Here is a 12,235-nt window from a genome sequence, read left to right on the forward strand (position 1 = left end):
CTAAGTAGAAAAGCATTCACTACGTTCTTCTTAAGCTGGTTAGTCCGAGGCTTGAATGCCCTGCCAAGCCCCCAGGAACAGTTCATACTTCCGCAATCCACCAGTGCTCAACGGCCAAGCCTGGTATTACAGCTGTTTAGCGGGCTGTGGACGGGTCCCTCGATCCAAGGGGCCCAGAAGTAGATATCTCCGTTCACTCCAATACAAGTGGGGACCAGGAATGTGTCCCCGCAAAAAATGTCTGGATATCAATCAAAGGCTTATAACTATCTTTATACCATGTACTAATAAAATGTCTTTTCAAAACGCCACCTCAAGCGTTTTATTAGCCGTTTTATGCTATCATTTTCTGCTGGAGAAGGAGGGGTGGGCGGCTGAAAGGAGTCGTAGTGAAACCAATGTTGTTTCGGCCCGGCATCCGAGAGGGCCTAGTGCACGGCTCCGTTAACTTCTCGTGTCCGAGGTTTTTCCTTTCACTTAACACGAATAACGTTGATGGTTTTCAGGCACTGTGGTGACTTTTTATCACTAAAAGTGTTTCAGTGATAAAGGGATTTTTAGACTGCTACAGCTGCTTCTCATTAACTCTCACGTTCCCCTGCTTGCGATCATTGCGATTCACCATTTATTGATCCATTTATTCAAAAGATCCAAAGACATAGAACGAGTGCTTTACGGTATCATTTTATAATATTGTTAATAGTCTAATAAACATTTTAGTTGCGTTGGTATTACCTTTTACATTTGCTTGTTTAGCTATGTATGACAGTAAACAATGTCGGTGTATTACAATTATTTATGTGGGAAGGCTACTCCAACTTCGTTGCTTGTCGATATGTAACCATTTATTTGTATATAAATTGATTGCATTTTTCGTAAATAGTAAGTTGGAAGGATTCTGTTTCTTAAACAATATTTTTTCTAGGCCTACATACGTTTACCATGTCGTTGGGGTCATGTTATATGGAGCAATCTTTCATATTTATGAAGTTAACTTGCATACTTCCATGGTCGGTAAACAATGCGACTGCGCTCGCTCAGACCTCTCGCTTATGATGCTACAATGCTAGAAACATGGACCTATTATAGAATAGAAAATGAGAATATTTCTGCATCCGGTACGTCATGAACTAGGGCGTGGCTAAGCTCCCATGATGCCGAACCAAATCTCTCCTTGATGTTGCCCTGCGCCATTGAGTAGTTTTCATAGGAATTAATGGGCGGCCATGTTTTAGTCCGCTGTCCTTTCGTTAATAGGTCCATGGGCCCCCGCTATTTTTCAGGGTTCCAGAAATCCCCACAAAACTGTGATGAAATAGCCAGTATGAATCAGGGCCAGGTGTTGGAGGTTGGAGGCTAGACCTCTAATAGCCAACCACAGTGTAGTGTAATGTCTCTGCACGATGAGTTAGAATGTTGAAGCCTGGGGCTTGAGAACTAACGTGTGAACACTTAGCCCAACGTGTGACAACATGGGTCGAGTTAGCCCTGTGCTAGCCTAGCATGGGGATCACCTGAGCCTGCAGACCAGCGGTAAACAGTGTGGTAGCCCCTTCTGAGGCCCTGTCCCTGTGTGGCCGGGTCAGCCTTCAAGTGAGAGAATAATATTCCGCCGCCTTTCTGCCTTCTCCGCTGAACTCATCCATTACTTACACCCAAATTACCCCCCCCCCCCCTCCCCTTTCTATACTAAGAGGGTCACAAAAGGTTTCCCCACTCGCTCGGCTTTTGCTGCCAAAGCTTAACAAGACGATTACTGGGGTTTATTGTTATTGTATGACATTTCAACCAGTGGCCCCCCTATTAGCATAAATTCACGACCGGATGGGTTAACCTCTTCTAATCGTTCATTGGTCGGGTCATCTTTCACACACGTATTTTGGTTTTATTATTCTCAATAGTTCCTGTGGGAATATCATGTTGGACACAAATGTCAGTTGGTTTGGTGAATAAAAAAAACAAACACCTGTTAGTGTTGTTGACCTCTGAAGGGAGAATTACAGTGCTGTGATTTGGCCGCCGTTTGCAGTCATTATTCTGAGCAGGTGACTCTGCGTGGAGACGGATTTCTTGCCACAACTTTGCATCAGGTTCCCCCTCACCCTGTCACATCTTCTTCCAATATGGCCAAACACTTCATATATCTTGAAGAACACGTTTAGCACTGTGTTGTGTTTAACCCTGGTGGAAATCACCCAGAGAACGTAGCATGGAAGATCGTCGCAGTCCCTCTACTACGGCCTTCTGCTGCCCGCCCGACATGTAGCCTTGGTTTTAGGTAAGCTACGGTGACAGTGGCCTCTGAATGCAGCCGGCTGACCTTGAGAGACGACACTGCGTATGGCTGCCTGCGTTCACAGCAGATGGCTAGGGGCTCACACATTGCTTCAGACACACCACACACGTTCTGCCTCCCCATTACCGCCTCCTTCCCTCAGGACACACCCTGCAAGTCACTCCTATTCAAACCCAAGCGTGGCGCCCATATCAAGATTTGTCCCCACCTTCATCGGACAACCTCCATCCATAATGAACTTGTGCGCTTTCTGTCTCACGTGTCAGAAACGCGTTGCAACCGTGCAGCCATGCCAACACAGTTCCTAACGGGAAAACACAGAATCGTTGAATGGAATAGTAGCCTCCCACCGCCCAACGAAACTTGTATCTGTGCAAGGCGTCTGGCAAAAGACTCCGAGGAACAGGTGTACAAATGTTGGTGTGTGTGTTTGTCACTACTCCACACTACGTGTTTGACATGTTCTGCGCTGAGGTGTTTCGGGAGCATTTGGCAGCCAACCCCTCGCATGGCCAGAGAGAGAGAGAGAGAGAGAGAGAGAGAGAGAGAGAGAGAGAGAGAGAGAGAGAGAGAGAGAGAGAGAGAGAGAGAGAGAGAGAGAGAGAGAGGAGAGAGAGAGAGAGAGAGAGAGAGAGAGAGAGAGAGAGAGAGAGAGAGAGAGAGAGAGAGAGAGAGAGAGAGAGAGAGAGAGAGAGAGAGAGAGAGAGAGAGAGAGAGAGTGTTCCTTGAAGTATTTATACAGTCAGGGCCTCGGATCACACTTATTTAGTCTATTCAATATTTACCGCCAAGTGCAGATGAGGAATCCCGAGGACAGTCGGGGGGTGCTGTGCCGTCAGGGGCACTGAATGCTAACGTGCTAGCTTCCCCGCGGGCAGTCGGTGAGATGGAGGTCAATTGTGTCAGGCTCTTCAGGGCGGACCTCGGCCTGCTGCAGCAAAGTTTATATAACACTGTGCATCATTTATTTCCTGAGCGTGTTTGCGCATTTATTGCAACCAAAGTGTGTAGCGGAGTGGGGAATCAGACGGAGCTAGCTGGAATTGTTTCACTTGTTTTGCTTTTGGCTTTTCTTTTCCGCATTTTTCGCTCTAAGTTCCACCCGGAACCGAATAAAATATCCCCAGAGCCCCCATCTTTAGTCGTGACATAAATTGGTTTATACATTTTCCACACCAAAGTTAGATTCATTTCAAAACAGCTGGGAATTACAATATTTAGAAACTTCATGAATGTAAGATGAGGGGGTAGGTGATCTCAGCAGGCGGCTGGGAACCAGGGGAGTCCCTCCTGGGGGGTCTGGGGGAGACGTGATACTGCTGGAGGTCGGGGCGAGGCAGGTACCAACGTGTTCAAAGCTTCATGAATCTAGGCAGCAAACATGATTGGTTGTTGGAGGCCTTGAATACCTCTGATTGGCTGTGTGAGATGAGGAAGGGCCATTTAGGAATGCTTTGAAGACAGACAGAAATGGCATGCAGAGAGCTCATATTTATTATGAGGAGGTTTTGAGGAGGTTCAAAGCAGTAATTAGTCGAGGATGGCAAAACCTAGCTAATTTACTATTGAGTGTTTAGAGTTAAAATGGTAGAAAAGTTAAGCTTGACAGCGCTTATTTTTTTTTTTTTGCATATTCTGTTGAATAGGGGAATGTTGTGACTGTAGACATTTGCTAGGAAAGTGAAAAAGTAGCAATTTCACTTCATGGTATGCTGCCGCAGTCAGGTAACAACATCACGCTGCAAAGCACCGCTAATTGGGGCATCTTCACTGAATTGAATGATACATACAAGTATGTTTTTAGTTTTGTTTTGTAATCCATTCTAAATCCATTCCAATAAGCACATCTAATGGAAGAAAGTAAATGACTACAAGCAGAACATTAAGCATTCCAACTGTTGTTTTAGTTGAATTGCTATAAGCCATCCATTAAAGCAATGGTTTGGTTACCAATGATAGCATTTATCTGTTTATCCTGTCTAAAGTCTGATGGAGGCTGTTCAGTTTTGGATATTGCCCTTAAAAGGCAAATAAAGCACAAAAATGCAGGAAAGAAAGAAATAGATTAAAAGTGTTGTAGGTGAGATTTATGAGCTATAATTCGAGTGTAATTTGTTATAAATGCCATAGCCATCCGTCAGCTATTACTGAGTGAAATGCGCTGTGAGCATATCTGTTCTGGTCGACTGCGCGCCTGCCCCTGTACGAGACGATTTAGATTTTAGACCACTCCAAGCTCTCATTATGGGTTTGGGGACTCCATCTTACCTGTCAATCAAAGGTGCTTGAATGCAAAACTTCTCAAAGGTTGAGAAACATAGGGAGGGAGGGAGCGGTGAGGGAGTAGACGTTTTTGTTTTCAAAATCTCCGGCTCTTTTCTGCTCTTTACATCTCTCAAATGATACCTACAGCAGCTCCAAAGCGTTCGAATGGGTTGTTCGCTTTGGTTCACCAGACATCCAGCTAAAATATCTAAACTATGTGTTTTAAAAAGCTGTGTGTGGGAGACGCGCGGCCCCTCATAAATAAAACACTTTAGGTTTATATAATGGCTTTTCCCCTCCGTCTCTCCCCTTGTTATATTAGGCCCAGGTCAGGCAGCGATAACATGGACCGATGATTAACATTGAAACTCCTGTCAGAGCAGACACTGTCCTTAAACGTGCTTCAGGAGTCAAACGTTTGGCTCCTTTGATCCCGTGACTTGACTCATTATAGAGAAGACTGCCAGTCCCCACGACAGAGCCGAGTTTGAAATGTGTGAGTGTGTGTATATTGTTTGAATATATATGTGTGTGTGTGTGTGTGTGTGCTAATAGCCTGGAGTGATTTAAAGGGCTTCAGGGCATGCCCGCTGAGAACCCCCCCCCTCCCATAGGACATGTGTGAGGCATACGTTGGACGTGGTCGAGACTTCTTCAACCACCTCCAGAGTGCAGACGTCACAGGCAGAGCGAACAGTGCACATCCGCCTAACCGCTTTATTCTTTCTTTGTGAGAGCCTGGCTCATCTTTAATTCCCTTATTGCCCTTGAGACGCCAGCATGAAATATTGATTGGGTTATTCTGCATATAGATCCGTGCATCAATAGGAAATCACCCACATGCATCTTGCAATTACGATGGACAGATCAGGCGGCTGTAGATGGAAAACTGTGATGTTTCAATCTTCATCTGCGTCTTCAACTAAAACTGCTAACGTGTGACTGTACATGGCTACTGTACGTCTGCCAAGCCTGCCAGCTGTGTGAGGTGATTAATCGTTTCTCTATGGAGGAGCGATTCCACCAGCGGTGGAAGAACACCACTCTGGAACCGCAGAGCAGGACTTGACCCTCGACTATCACTACAGACCCATGTAGTCCTCCTAATTATTCCACTAATACGATGATCGAATATGATTGCGCTCGGTGATAAATGTCAAGCATTGCAATGTTTCATTAGTCCTTTGAAGTCCTCCGCCATATTAAATTAAACCGGCATCAGATAGCAAGTCTCTGCAGCCAGCGATGGCTTGCGATAAACCAAAATGAAACTCCCACACGCACGCACACTCACACACTCACACACTCACACACACACACACACTCACACACTCACACACACAGGCACCCCCTCTCTAATCGGATCGCTAGAGAGTTTGACTGTGGACTCTCAGATGAAGATCTCCCCAACGCCCAAAATGAACCGTTCAGTAAAGCAGATAATCCTGTCGCACGCTGAAGTCGGAGATCAAGGCACACACCCGTTGGCGAGGCGCCAGCCCGCGTTGGATGTGCATCGTCGTAGCCTAAGCCTGCAGTACCGTCCTCGTAGGTCCCACGTTAGCCATTGTGTATCTTTGTGGGGTCTGTGTGTTTCTGTAAAGCAGTCTTACACCTCAGCCTCGTGTTCTCTCTGACGTTGAGCCAAAGCTGAGCACCTACGTTCCCGGGTTTTGTGTGTGTGTTTGTGTATATGTGGAAATATTTGTGTGTGCATGCGTGGGCTCATGCGTGGGCTCATGCGTGAGTGTGTGCGTACGTGTGTGTGCGTGCGCGTGTGTGCGTGCGCGTGTGTGCGTGCGTGCTTGCGGGTGTGTGTGTGTGTGTGTGTGTGTGAGCGTATGTGTGTGTGTGAGTGTGTGCAGGTGTGTATGTGTTTGTGTAATACCACCATAGACTGGAACTCCATTCAGGGTGAATCTGGGACAGCCTCCAACAACACTAAACAGGCCTAAGCAGCCACCCGGAAAAAGAGAACCAAAGAAACAGAATTGTGTAAATGAATGTCTTTTGTTCGTCGGTGTCGACGCAGGAGGCTACTTGGATGTATGTGCCGTAACTGGGACACTCACCCCAGATGACTTACTATATTGATGTCTGCCATGAATAAGACCTGGAACAGAAAGCTTCAAATTCATGTTGGAGATAATTGTGGAGCAAAGAAAAGAGTGTCTTCTATTCAAGACGGCTGACCTTGGAACAGACAGGAGTGTCGCCGTCTCAGTCTCTCTCTCTCTCTCTCTCTCTCTCTCTCTCTCTCTCTCTGTGTGAGGGATTTGCTGTTTCTTTCAGACACTTGCTTTGCATATTTCAGGGAGGGAGATGTACCCCTGAATGGGCCTTGTGTTCGCATCCTGCCCGTTGAGGTTGGTGAGTGGGAAAGAGAAGTCACAGATATCTTAATTCCTGGCACAATCCTCACAAATCACACCCACTGAGTTGAGTCATTTCAGATGGCTTCTGTGATCGCTGGATGTCTTTGAAGCAATGTAATTAAAATGCCCCAGATATATCCTTGAGAAGCATACTTGGCTAGTTTGTGTACAAGTTATTTGTTAGAAAATGTTCAGAGTATCTACCGTAGTAATGGTTTGTGTTAAAGTTATTCTAGTTAAATGCAAGCTAAAAAGTAAAAAGTTTAGAAATGATATGATGCATTTGGTCCAGTGCATTGTTAGTTTATGTGGGAGGGGCCGGAAGTATCTCTTAAACAACGGCAGCCAATCAGAGATGAAGGGCCACGGTTATTGGGTGGAGCTTGGATACAACTTTGTTTAGGTCATATCGATGCAAAAACTATTTTGTTCCTGCTCCTCTGCCTAGCGGCATCACAAGTTATAATTATAAAAACACAATTTCATTTCAACAATAAAATCGAAATAGAATAGTAGCCAGGTGCTACCGCTTGCCAGACGGTAGCAGCTGAACCAGTTTGTGGTTGGGGTAGTGGTCCCTGATCATCCAGATAGCAGATAGAACATGTGGCTCAGGAGGTGGAGCAGCTTGGTTGGTAACTGGAAGATTGCTAGTTTGATCCATGGCTCCTGAATCAAAGGAGTGTCGAGGTGTCGAGGTGTCCCTGAGCAAGACGCCTCACCCCGACTGCTCCTGACTAGCTGGCTGTCGCCTTGCATGATTGACACCGCCGTCTGTGTGTGAATGTGTGCGTGACCGGGTGAATGTGAAGCAACATTTTCAAGCACTTGAGTGGCCACTGGTTAGAAAAGCTCTGCATCAATGCTGTCCATTTACGTGCTTTCTTGACACACCGTCCATTGTACATGTCCCGCATGGAGGGAAGCTCGCGGCACTGATGCGCCGGGCTGACCGCACCATCCTTCTGCAGTGCTTTGTGGTCGAGGGCAGAGCAGTTCCCATGCAAGGCGGTGAGGCATCCTGTCAGAAGGCTCCCTGTAGTGCTCCTGTAGACGGCCCTTAGGGTCTTTGGAACCTATACTGAACTACAGCCGCCCGAGCTGGAGGAGGCCTTGTTGTGCCTGTTTCGCCACATGGCCGGGGCGGTCCGTCCCATCAGGTGAGCTCCTCAGCGAGGTGGACCCCGAGGAGCTTGAAGCTGCTGGCGTTCTCCCCGGCAGACCCCGCTGATGGCGACGGGGTCCATCCTCACTCCTCTCCCCCTGTAGTCCACCATCAGCTCCTGGGTCTTGTGGACGGTGAGAGGGAGGTGGTTCTCCTGGTGGCGCTGAGGTTGTGAACCTCTCTCCTGCAGGCCGCCCCGTCACTCGGGGTCAGGCCTCTCGCTGTGGTGTCGTTGGCGAACTGAATCACCAAGTTAAAGCTGTGCGTGGCCACGTAGTGGTGGGTGTACACGGAGTAGAGGAGGGGGCTCAGTACATAGCCCTGAGGGACTCCTGGTTTGAGGGTCACGGTGGCCCCATCCTCACCAGCTTGCTGGAGGAAATATCAAAAAACTGCTTAAAAGAACTGCTTTTAAAATAATTCATGTACAGTCGAATTTTATTCTGTTTTATATACAATTGTATTTTCATTAATATCGGTAAATAGGTATATCCTATGTCAGCATTGTTGCAGTAACACTAATACGGTTTCAATAGTACTTCAAATAATGGCTGTCATTGTTCAAAGTCGATACTAGCCATCTCTCACAAATGCATTGAAACCGACTGGTTCCTACATATATGATGGCAGTCGATAGCATAAGGCCCAAAGATGAGCCGATGGTGTGTGTAAACACAGGCCATGAGATATGGCAGAGCCACATGCATTTTTATGAATGTAACGCATGGGTGCCTCAGGAAATTGAACTATTGGACGGCGATGTACGCTCAGATTGAAATATAAAGGGCTCCCTCTCCAATCTCTATTTATTTATGAGTCACGGTGTCCACAAAAGGAAATTCAAATGGCAGGTCCATAAGGGGGTTCCTGTAGTTTATATAATATAGTAGGAAATATCCGTGGGAAGACGTCTCTTCAAACGGTGATCTCCGCCTAGTATTTGTGGTGTGTTTGAAGCAGTACCAAGAGTCCAGCCAGCAGTGGGTCATTCCAGAAGGTCTGTTTCTCCACCGCGACGCCACGACACACGCTATCCTCCTCGCCGATGGGCACACGCCGTGGTCCTCGCCCTCCGCCCGTTCGTCCATCCATCACCCGTCCATCCACAGATCACCCTTCCACCTTCCTGTACGTCCATGTGTTGACGTATCCCACCCCAATCGGATCATCCTCCATCATCCCGTCATCCGTCCGCACAGCCACCGAGCCATCCATCATCCTTCTTCCATCTGTACGTCATCCTTTTTTCCATCCGTACATCGTCCATTCGTTCAGTATTTCCATCCATCCATCCTGTATCCATTCATGATCCGACCTCCAAACAACCTTCAGCCCCTCATCATCACCGATCCTCCCAATCCTCATCCAACGTCATCCAACGGTTTGTCCATTCATCCACCCATGCTGCATCGCATCAGTCAGCCCTCCATCCATCCATCCATCCATCCATCCATCCATCCATCCATCCATCCATCCATCCATCCATCCATCCATCCATCCATCCATCCATCCATCCATCCATCCATCCATCCATCAGTCAGCCCTCCATCCATCCATCCATCCATCCATCCATCCATCCATCCATCCATCCATCCATCCATCCATCCATCCATCCATCTGTCCAGCCAAACCCACACCATCCACCCATCCATAAAAGTCTTTCCATCCATCTGTCAGTGTTCCATTCATGCTTTACCCTTCCCTCCGTACCCCTGGCCCTTCCATCCCCTGCTATAACCCCACAGTATTCACACAGCAGCTCTGCAGTGTTACCATAATGCTAATGGGGAGCAGCGCCCCAGCCGGCTACAGATGCAGATCGGGCTATTATTCATCAGCCCCCGACGTCATCGCATCTCCAGAGGCCAGTGACTAACGCTCACTAGACCATGGCCCGACCACCAATGTGTAGATCCGAAATTGGGATATAACATATTCAGTTTTCTCCCTGGGCCTCGCTCTGTGTGGGAAAGGGAGGGATCATGAAAGGTGAGTGTGTAATGCGAGAGCATAAACAGATGGCTATATAAACACATCATGAACCGAGGGGGGGAAAGGAGGACAGCAGATTACTGTTCCATGATGGGATAATGGAAACACAAAGGAAACGGAGTGTGTGCGTGAGTGTGTGCGTGTGTTTGTGTGTGTGTGTGTGTGTGTGTTTGTGTGTGTGCGCCACGTACTGTTTGTGTGCCGGTGCTTGTGCGCTGCGTCTGTTTTGTGTGACTGCTCTCAGACTAGAATGGTTGATGAAAAGGAGCGGTATCTCATTAAGTCGCTTCTTCCCGTAATGTATTTCCGTTCGGTGTACCTTTCTCCGGTCTGAACCTGCGCCAGACACCGAGCTCCACTGGCTGTCGGGCAGCACTGGACCTCCCCGCTCACAACAGCGGCTGGTGAAGATTTAAGCAGGGTGCTGCCGCAGTCATCCCCGTCAGCCTAACTAGGTCAATAAGCAACATAAATGCCAATCCTCATCTTCACTGCAAACTCTGACTCAGAAATTCAACGCTGGCTGTCGTTCACAGACGACCCCCAAACCAGCTCTGAGGGGATGGGTTACTTTTCGCAATGTCTGTCGTGAAGAGATGGGGGGGGGTCAAATACACATAATTCTTATTGTTGATGTGTAGCCTCTTTCAATGACCTACATTTGGACTGATGACTTGAGGAGTATAGACCTGTTTGGGTGTTTGAAGAGACATATTATGCGTTTTATGTTACAGTGGAACTGTCTTGTCTGGTTGTCTCTCGCGAGGTGAGGGCCCCCTACTTGGGATGAGCCAGGTTTTTCTCCTGCCAAGGGCAGAACTTACATCATTCTTTATGGTGTCGTTGTTGTTTATTGTTATTGACATACACATATGGAATCGTAGATATATTTAAGTGCATTATCGGGCGATAGAGATGGTAAATGGGGATTTTGTGTTTACTGTGCAGTGTTTCCCCTACCATTGTTCAGGCCTGGCGGGCCGCCAGGCCAACGAGCGCCCCCGCCAGGCCAACAACAGGCCAAAAAAAAAAAAAAAAAAGTGTCGCGCGTGCGCAGATTATGCCCCATCATAACGGACAATCTGACAGCATTAAGTTATATCATCATTAGCATGGCACTGTCACACTAAATTTGTACCGGCTGCCAAATACGTAATCCATTCCAAACCTGCCCGGCACGGATGATCAGAACCTTTCGAATGACGTGAAAGGTTCACGAACATTCGCGAACCTTCTATCTAGCGATCCGTTATCTGTATTGTGCTATTTCGTCCTTGACCTGCTTTAAACACTCAGTTTACTTGCTAAATTTGATTAAACAATGAAATACAATACAAATATAAAGTAAAAACAAGTGTTATCTAGCGATCCGTTTTCTGTATTATGTTATTTCGTCTTTGGCAACATGAGCGCAAATGTTTTTTGAAACCCGCTTTAAACACTCAGTTTACTAGCTAAATTTGATTAAAAAATGAAATACAATACAAATATAAAGTAAAAACAAGTGTTATCTAGCGATCCGTTAACTGTACAATGTTATTTCGTCTTTGGCAACATGAGCGCAAATGTTTTTTGAAACCTGCCCGGCAACGGACAACGCGATCATCTGTTGCAGGCAGGTTTGGAATGGATTACATATGGATGACGCGCCCGGTACAAATTTGGCAGCCGGTACAAATTTAGTGTGACAGCACCACCAAAAATTGAATTGTAAATAAAATTAGTTTATTGTTAATAACGTGTTTATTGAATCATTATCAACTTGTGATGGCTAAGCAAGTGTTTTACATGGAAATAACCAACAAATACTCTAGCATCCCGTGAAAAATGTATAACAAATCACACTATCAGCTCTTACCACCGGGCCTAAAAAAAATTCTAGGGGAAACACTGCTGTGTGACTGCAACACTTTACTTTGTGTATTTGGATTGTCGATATTCGGGCATAATGCAGCCGTTATAAATCAACAGGTGCTTAACTTCATTGATTTCGTATTTTTTTAGGATGGAATGCCTTCCTTTAAATGACCGCAGGGTTGTGTCTCCCCCAAAACTCGATACAATCCATAACAAACGCAGCCCGGAAAAGTTGGTCCAGTCTGTTTTACCCCCTCTCTTGAAACCTTTAAGAAGAAAAAAAGG

This window comes from Gadus macrocephalus, chromosome 18, assembly GCF_031168955.1.
Source record: "Gadus macrocephalus chromosome 18, ASM3116895v1".
NCBI lineage: Eukaryota > Metazoa > Chordata > Actinopteri > Gadiformes > Gadidae > Gadus > Gadus macrocephalus.